This window comes from Setaria italica, chromosome III (assembly GCF_000263155.2).
Source record: "Setaria italica strain Yugu1 chromosome III, Setaria_italica_v2.0, whole genome shotgun sequence".
In the NCBI taxonomy this organism is placed as follows: Eukaryota; Viridiplantae; Streptophyta; class Magnoliopsida; order Poales; family Poaceae; genus Setaria; species Setaria italica.
The window spans coordinates 24,140,049-24,150,325 of record NC_028452.1 but is presented as its reverse complement, the minus strand read 5'-3'; positions in this window follow the sequence as shown (position 1 = coordinate 24,150,325).

Below are 10,277 nucleotides of genomic sequence, written 5' to 3'. Positions count from 1 at the left end.
TTGATGCGATGGTAAAAAGAAGAACGTAAGCAAGATGAGATGCTAAGACACCCCGCGGATGGGGCCCAGTAGAGATCAATGGATAGAGCATTCCCGAACTTTGAAAGTGATGCAAGTAACATAAGGTTTGGTTTAAGTACCGATGGATTCAATCCATTCGGTGAGTTGAGTAGCGGTCATAGTACTTGGCCTGTGACCCTATGTATGTTCAACCTTCCTCCTTAGCTATGCATGAAGCGGAAGTTCATTATGATGCCTATGCTTATCCAAGGCCCAAAACAACTCGGCAACGACTTTGACGTGTACCTAAGATCATTGGTTGATGAACTTTTACTAATCTGAAAGGAAGAAGGTGTACGTGTGTGGGATGAGGATAAACAAGAGAGCTTTAACCTATGAGAATTGTTGTTCGTAACCATCAATGACTGGCTTGCACTGAGTAACCTTTCGGGACAGACAAACAAGGGATATCGGGCCTGCACCCACTATTTAGATGACACAACCAGCATGTATTTGAAGCATTGTAAGAAGGTCATCTATATGGGCCATCGCCGATTTCTCCCTACTAACCACCCGCTGAGAAAGAGAGGGATGCATTTCAAAGGGGTGCCAGACCATCGTAAAAAACCTGCACACTGTAACAGAAAGCGTGTTTTTGATATGATGAAGGATGTGAGGGTAGTTTTTGGAAAGGATCTTGGGTAGCGAACCTGTTCTGAAAGACGATAATGGACGGCACCCATGTGGAAGAAGAAGTCAATATTTTGGGAGCTACCTTATTGGGAAATCCTAGAGGTCCGCAACACAATAGACGTGATGCACCTGATGAAGAATTTTTGCTTGAACGTGCTTTGCTTCATGGGTGTTTTTGGGAGCTCAAAAGATACATTAGAAGCACGACAGGACCTGAAACGTATGGGGCAACGAGATGACCTACATCCGGAAAAGAGAGATAACAGACAGCACTACTTACGTCCTACCAGTTACACTCTTAGCAAGGATGAGAAGGATATCATGTTTGAATGCTTGAATAGTATCAAGGTTCCGTCTGGGTACTCCTCAAATATAAAGGGAATAATAAATATGAAAGAAAAGAACTGCACAAATCTCAAGGCCCATGACTGCCACATGTTGATGACCTAGTTGCTTTTGGTTGCACTGAGGGGGTGTTATATCAGAGAATGTCCGATTGCCACTTCTAAAGCTATGTGTGTTTGTTAATACAATTTTGTAGAAGACAATCGATCCAACCAAGCTAGTAAAGCTACAAAACGATGTGGTGCAATGTCTTATCAGCTTTGAGTTGGTATTTCCACCATCCTTCTTCAATATTATGATGCACCTCCTAGTTCTCCTAGTAAAAGTATTCCTGCACAATATGTGGCCTTTCGAGAGGTTTATATCAGTCTTAAAAAACTATGTTCTTAATCGTCTTGTCCAGAAGGAAGCATCACCAAGGGATATGGAACAGAGTAGATCATTGAGTTTTGTGTTGATTTTATTAACTCAATTAATTCGATTGGGGTCCCAACTTCACACCACGAGAGGAGGCTGCGGGGAATGGGCACCCTTGGAAGGAAAACAAGTTTGAGCAATGATACTGATTTGTTCGACATGGCACACTTCACTGTTCTGCAACAATCATCCTTTGTGGCTTCGTATATCGAGCAACACAAGCAGATGCTAGTTTTCGAACACCTGACGAAATCAGATGCCTGGATTATACATCATCACATGGATACTTTTTTCCTCTTGGTTGCGTCAACACCTTATGGGTAACTCTGAGATTCACCCATAGCTCGCTTGGTTAGCCAAGGCTAGCACAATCATGAAATTCCAAGGATACGAGATAAATGGTTTTTCATTTTACACGAGAGCCCAAGACCAGAAAAGTACGCACCAAAATAGTAGTACTCGCATAGATGCCGTAGATAGCAACAGGAGCAAGGACTCGTATTATGGTTTCATAGAGAAGATATGGGAACTCGAATACGGACTGCTGAACATCCCTCTGTTTTGTTGCCAATGGGTGAAGCTAACTGGCGTAACCAAAGATCAATATGGAATGACAATAATGGACCTGACCAAGACTGGATACAATGATGAACCATTCGTCCGTGCCAATGATGTGCATTAGGTTTTCTATGTGAAGGACATGTCTAGCAAACCAAAGAAAAATTCAGTAGAGCCATGGGAGCCAAAGCGCCACATAGTGCTTCCAAGTAAAAGAAAATTAGTGGGAGTCAAGAACAAAACAAACCAATTAGATGATTATGATCAGTTTGATGGCATGCCTTCATTCGCTGCTCAAGTTGATCCAAACATCATGCGAGCCAAAGAAGAGGCTCCGTACTTACGCCACGATCATGACCAAGGAACTTTCATGAAGAAGAAGTTTTTTAACATTACATTGTAATGCACTAAATATGCTTCACCTTTATGTAAAGTTACATTGTAAAGTTCTATGATTTCATGCACTACTTGATACGATTTTTAATTTAACGTATCTATGATTTTATGTGTGTTTAAATTAGGTGAGGTGAAGAATTATTCAAAATATGTTTTTTAATATATTTTTGCATGTTCGAAATATGTAAAGTTTTTATTTTTTCTTTAACAAAACCAGTTGAAAACATATATAAATTTATGTGTTTAAATTAGTTGAGGTGAAGATTTATTCAATCAACACGAAAAATGTTAACCACATACATCAATTGAATTTTTCGAGCATCGAAATTATTTAATGGAATAATTTATTGATGATAGTGATGCAGTAAAATAATTATTTTAGAAAGTACTATTATAGAATTAATGATTCATTCAAACTTATTGTAAATATACTTGCTAATTTAATATATTTTTGCACGTTCAAAATATTTAAAGTTCTTATTTTTTTCTTCCTAAAATCTAGTGAAAACATATATAAAATCTATGTGCAAAAAACAGGCGGAAGACGGAAAATGGAAAAAGGGCCTTTTGTCCTGGATGCAAATTGCAACCGGGACAAAATGCCCCCCTTTAGTCCCGGTTGCAATTTGCAACCGGGACTACTGGGGGGCTGGGTTTGTCCCTATTGCAATTGGCACCCGGGACAAAAGGACCCTTTAGTCCTGGTTGCAATTTGGAACTGGGATCAAGAGGGGGACGTATCTAGTGCAAACCATCTACGCCGTGCAACCTTGAAAATTATGAATCAAGGCCACAAGATGCTTATCCAATGGATAGGATTAGTGGTGGGACTATTTTGCAGTTAAGCCCCCCACTCGCTGGTCATTTTTGATGCAGCACCTTTTTCATGATATGCAAAAGTGGCCGGCGGGTGGAGGGGCTCAACTTTTAGAAATTACTATGTTTTATTATAAATGATTCAAAAATTAGTAGAAATTTGTAGAAATGCTTAAGACTTATTTAGTATAAGTGTTTAGTGTAATTTTGTGTACATTTAGTATACTTTTTAGAAATTACTATGATTTAGTACAAATGCTTCGAGAATTAGTAGAAATTAGTAGAAATTTGGTAGAAATTCTTACGAATTAGTAGAAATTTGGTAGAAATGCTTAGAAATTAGAAGAAATTTGGTAGAAATTCTTAGAAATTAGTAGAAACACTTCAAATTTGGTAGATTTAGTTGGAATTAGTAGAAACTTGTAGAAACGCTTCAAATTTGGTAGAAACTCTTAGAATTTAGTAGAAATTTTTAGAAACACTTCATGTAGGATTCATTCAAAACATTTCGTGTAAGTTTCATTGAAGACTTTCATGTAACTTTCATTTAAGTTTCATTAAAGAAATTTCATGTAAGTTTCATTTAAGACATTCATGTAATTTTCTTTTAAGTTTTCATGTAAAGTGTATAGTTCATGTGTACATTTCAATCATTTTGTTTTTTTCATGGTTGTTCTATGATTTCGTGTATATACCTTAACATACATGTAACTATGATTTCTTGTGTGTTTAAAGTAGTTGAGATGGTAGACGACGAGACCGCAAGCTATCTATTGGAGCAGATTATTGCTGGTGGTAGTGGATCCAACCTTCCCGTAACGTACACCAATGAAGAGGGTTCCCAGGCGGACATGTTCCTCAACATGTCCAGAGATGTCAATGAAGAGCCCGAGCCCCAGCAAAACCTTGCCGTGACGGAAGGTTTCGGTGAGGTATATATCATTTCCATTGTTTTACCCCATCTATAATGTCTTATTTGTTATTACTATGTACTAATTAACGAATCTTGAACTGTTAGCCCTCTAGATCGACAAACCCTTAGAAGCCCCAAGGTCATACAAAGGTGATGGATGGAAGGCTTATCATCATGAAAGTCACAAAAGAGAGCAAGCCGATTGCTCCTGAAAACATGGCAAAAAAGTACGTGAGTCAGATCGGGGCAATCGTAAGAGACAACGTGCCCATCAACATCAAGGAATGGAGGTCCAAAAGTACTAATCCATACACGCTCCTGGATACAGAAAAGAAAATGTTGTAGTTAGATGTTAAGAAATATTTTACATTTCCCAAAGGATGTAATGAAGATGATGTGAAATCGTGGACGTTGAAAAAGATGGCCACACAATTCCAAACATTCAAAAAGATGCTGGATGCCACCTTCATCAAGAAGGGCCAAACTCCGGATTTCAAGGAGTGGCCAAAGTTGAGGGACCATTGGGAGGCATTTGTCGAATACAAGACGAGTGAAGACGGTGCAAATAAGGTTTGCACCAACGTTGCAAATGATGGCAAGGAGTACTATCATCATCTAGGGTGAGGTGGTTACAGGACTGCAATTCCCAGATGGCGCAAGATGGAACAAGACCTGATCGATTGGACTATCGTATCAGCAACTCTTGAATGGCCCGATCGATCGAAAAATTGGTATTATGCTCATGGAGGCAACCTGAGTCAAGAGGATGGGACACTGCTTTTCAATGAGACAATACATCAGAAGGTTGAAAGGCTTATCAAGAACATTGAAGATGCTAAGGCTGGGAGGTTGAAGGTGGACCGAGAGAATGATGAGCTCACATTGGCCCTCAGGAATCCCGAGCACCCAGGATGTTGTTGAGGGTATGGGGTCGTTTCGTGGAAGTTCGCTTTCTGAAATGACATGGACTCGTACAGAAGCCGCAAGCAAAGAAAGCAATCGCAAGAGGAGAGCTTGCGGCGTATGTTAGAATCCAAAGTGCATTCCCAAGAAGTAAGAATGCAGGAGGAAATCAATCATCGAGTGACCCTAGCAGTTGTGGAGTTGGCCCAATCTAGAGCACTGCCAGATCCAAACATCGCCAGTCCTTCTCAACGCCTCGGGAGCAGCTGTGCTTCCACAGGGGTCCCCGATCCGTAGACGCTAAGATTACCCGTGGATGTCATCACACAACGCATCTCATGTGAGCTGCATAAACCGGTCAGCAACATCGCCATTAAGGTATACTTATGCATAATATTTATGCAGTCTTCTCAATCCATCCACACCTCGGGAGTTTAATAACTTCTTTATTTCTTCTATATGTACAGGTGGTGTATGGGAGTGCCTTACCAATCCTGCTAGGGCAGACAAGCCATGGCATGGAGATTCCACCTGGCTACGCCAGCGTCAGCCTAGAGCAGCTCATTGATAGCCAATATGAAGGCCTAGAGCTCGACCTCCCGGGAGGCAACGGGGAAAGGACACTAGGAGATGCGCTTCATGGGATCATTCTATGGTGCAAACGCTACATCATCATCCCCGGCACAGATGCATCACCGCTCCCCGTAGATCCCCAGCAACGACCATCTCCTCAAAGCTGAAGACCGTCATCTCCACCATGGCCTGCTCCAGGACCATCATCTCCAGTGCAACCTACTCCAGGACCGTCGTCACCACCAGAACTGTTGCTTCCTGCTCGATCACGATCTCCATCTCCAGCACATCCTAGTGGTGCGAGCGACGATGACAACAACACCCCTCCCCGATCATTGTCACCAGGACTAAGAGCCGCATCGAGCAAGGAACCTACAACACCACTTAAGAAGTCATGACCACCGCCTCCCAAGCTAAGATAGAGAAAAAAGAAAACAAAGGAGCCTGAATTGACTTCTGAGGAACGCAGGGAGGCAATGACTCATGAGGAACACTAGGCCCAAACCAAAGCAGAATGCAGGGAGTGGTTCAAGAAAATGGCCGAAGAAAGAAAAGCAAAGGCAATGGAGCCACTACTAGTAGATCGAAGACAATTAAATTTTTTTATAAAGATGTCAGAAGAAGCCAAGAAGACACTGCCACCACTATTGAACTACGACCGGGTGTTAGTCAAGGGTGATGAGAGGCAAAAAAGGAAAGGAAAGTCGTCTTCAATTAGTACTGTCCCCCACCTCAGCCATCTACCAGAAAAAGATGCTCAAAATATAGCAGCAATGCCCTTGGATCAACAAGAACAAGTAGTGAAATTCATCCAAGAAATAGGAATGTCCCTTTCTGAATGTCTAGGGCAAAGTGAGCTGCCAGTTGCACAGCTAGTTGAACCGAAATGGACCTTTGAGCTAGGCAAGTCTCTGGTAAGGCCTGAGTTGGTACAGAAGCTATCAACAAAGATGTACGAATTCAATGAATGGTACATGAAGCAATCCGCCATTGACAAGGAAATATTCGGCCTTAAGGTAAAATCGATTGATTTTTTCGGCGAAGGAAAAAAAGTCCTATGGCTGGAATTCAAGGATATATATGAAGTGTACCATCGTGATGCCCTTGACATCTCTCTCATCAGCGCCTGGGCTGTATAAGTGTCCGTTTATTTATATATAAATTTTGGCTCATATCATTATTTTTTGTGCGTGCGTTGCCCTACTAACTTCGTCTTCCATTTTATGTAAGATGTTAATTCAGATGTGCTGATGAGAAGCGTACTTCCATGTTGGCTTCATGGATCCATCCCTAATTAACCAACACCAGATACAAGATTTTCCAGAGAAAACGTTGATGGAAGTATACAATTTTCTGGACAAACAAAATTACAAGGAATACATACTACTTCCATACAACTTCAAGTAAGTGTGTATATACCATCTATTTTTGTTTTCTTTTTCCTTACTTGATTAATGTTAGTTAGCTCTAATATGAACATTTACGTACACAGTTTCCACTAGATCCTCCTAATAATTGAGACTGATAGAAGCCATGTCACTGTCTTCGATTCGTTGAGGAAACCACCGAAGGAGTACCAAGACATTCAAGACATGCTAGACTTGTAATAATTCTGGACCTTTATCTCTATGCAAAAGTTTGTTTACTAAATTTTTACCTAACACTATATCATTCATTATTTTAATCTGCAGTGCATAGAGATAATTCATCAGGAAACACAAAGGTCCATTCAAAGAAAAACTTACATGGAACACAGACTTCCCGGTACATATGAAGTTTGCACATTTTGTACATTCTATAGCACGAATATTTCATAACTTGTTTCTTTCCCCACTAAAGTGCTTAAGACAGGAACCTGAGAATATTCTATGTGGCTACTACGTCTATGAGCACATGCATAGTTTTGTGGGACCCAAGGGACTAAAGATGACGCCGCACAACTTTAAAGTACGTAAAATAAAACTATTAATAGTTAATTATTTTCTAGCTCCTTATATTTAATTGTTCGTGTAACATTCATATATTTCCAAATTACAGATGCATAATATTCAACAAAAACTCTTGGAGAAGGAAAGAATAGGGGCAATATGTGAAGGTCTCATGGGGTTCCTGGTGGATGAGGTGGTAAATCCACAAAGAGAATTTTATTACGATGGACGAAAATTAGACGCACCGAGCAACACCACGACAGGAAGATCCAAGGAATGACCGGGGCAAATTTTTGTATATATATATATATATATACTAATTGTATAAATACTATGCTAAGAATTGTATATATACTAAGAATTGTATGTATAGTAATTGTATAAATACTAGTTTTATTTCATTATAAAAAAAGTCTTAACTACTAAAGGGTACGTGATGCATGAAATTACACGCACCATGCAGGAAGGCGCTTTCATGCATGCCCTTTAGAGGGTGTCTTTAGTCCCGGTTAAGCGACCCAGGACTAAAGACCCCCCCTTTCGTCTCGGTTGCTTTATCCCGGATGGATTTTTGGGAGATTTGGCCCCTACCAACTGAGACTAAAGGCGAGTTTTCTACCCGTGGCTGCCGGTAGTAGACCTAGTCGCCACCCAATGAGGTGGTGGGCGGCCAGAAGAAGCAAGCACATCGGTGACCTTGCGTTGCCATCTTGTGGGCAGGAGAAGGGACGGCGCGGCACCGGCGCAACCCACGTGCCGTCTTCTTGCTATCAATGGAAACACCGGTGATCGGCATTTGTACACGACACGAATTTGACTTCACATGGAAACAAAAGAATAGTGCTAGTCTGCGAGAATAGCTGCCCTGGGAAGGTCTTGCATTGTCTTTCAATCATAATAATAATAGGTTCATTGCCTTGAGAGACAACATTCACTTAGACTCTTAGCAAATGTTGCACTTAGCTTGTATTCTCTCTGCTTTAAATTGTAGGTCATTTTTACTTTTTTAGATACAATACATAGTTTTTCTATGTATCTAGTTAATCCCAAATTATAGACATAATTGTATAGTAATGTCTGTAGTGGAATGTTACATCATTAGTATCTAGACATAATATAAAAACTGGACACAATGGCGATTCTGTGTAGGCCTTCATCCATCATGTCAGTAGTGGAATGTTACAGGATAGGTGACCGATTAACTGAATTTTTTTGGTACAAGATTACTCATGCATGCACGGTGTCAATTTGTGTACAATTCAAAAATTAACTATCTCACTAGCCTGTTTTCTGGTAAATTGTAGTTGTATAATTCCTCATTACTTCTATCAATGTGTTTGATTTGCACCTTTGGTTCATCTGCTTCTGAGACTCTGAATCTTGTTCTCTACGTTAAATGACACCCACTACTATAGAAATGATTTGTAGGAGCGCCTATTTTTTCCAGGGGCGGGCGAAATTGCCACCGGAACCAACAAATGGGGGCAGTTACTGTAGCATTTGGCCTGCCCCTAGGAATAGGTGGGGGCCATTTCCACGGGTGGGTGATGGCATCCATTTCTAGCCCTTGGAAATTTCACCCGCCCCTGGAAATGGTGGCCATTTCCAGAGGCGGGTCATCCCGTGGCCCGCCCCTCCAGGAGAAGGGCACTGGGTGACCCGCCCCTAGAAATGGGCGACAAAAGCTATCTGAGCCCTTCTTGCTCCTCCCGATAGCACAGTCGCCCCGACAACTTGCTCAGGGGAGGTGCTGCCTGAAAATCGAAAAAAGTGGAAAAGGTGGGGGAAGGTTTTCAACTTGGTTTCCTTGGACTTTGAGCTTAAAGGAGGTAAGTTTATGCTAATTCCTTATATTTTTGAAGCTTCTTGCATAGGTTTTAGGCTCAATGGAGTTGCATATAGATCTAGATCTACAAGATGTGGATTAGCCATTTTAGACCTCATTTACCTCAAACTTTTGGATGAAGTTAGGTTATTTAGGTAGGAGAACAAGATTATCTAATCATTTGGACTCAACTTTGATGTTTGAGCCTCATTCATGAATGAGGAATGTCCTAGGTCCATGGAGCAGAGAGAAGAAGATTTCGTTTTTTCTATATTGACACATGCATGATATAAGTTTCATTTTTTCCAACATTTTATGGGACAAAACAAGTTAACATGGATGATGAATAATTGTTTTCGGGCACCGGGTCCACTTTACCTACACGAAATGTGGACGTATGAGCATTTCATGTCAGTTCTCAACCGGTACGTTCTGAATCATGGTTATCCCAAGGGATCCATGATAGAGGGATACAATATAGAGGAAATCATCGAGCCTTGCCTAGGTTACCTAAAGGATAATGTACGTATTGGTTTGCCAGTTCCATGATTTTTGGGGAAGTTGGAAGGGATCGGCACAGTAGGGAGGAAAACCTTCATCCAGAAGGACTTCAAAGATGTGCAACAAGCCCATTATAACATCATGCAAAACCTCACAATAATGTCATATTTAGCTGGTCAACACTTGAGTGTGATTCGTGCTCAAAGTAATGGCTGCTTGGAAGATTGGATTACGAGGGAGCAAAAGCGTTGTTTGACTGCATGGTTGAATGACCTAAATTTACCAGATGGGGAAACCATGGAAGATAAAATGATCAAAAGATTGGCAACTGGCCCGTCTAGCTAGGTAACGTCATGGTAAGGGTATGACAGTAATGGATATATATTTTATATTGCCGAGAAGGACAAGG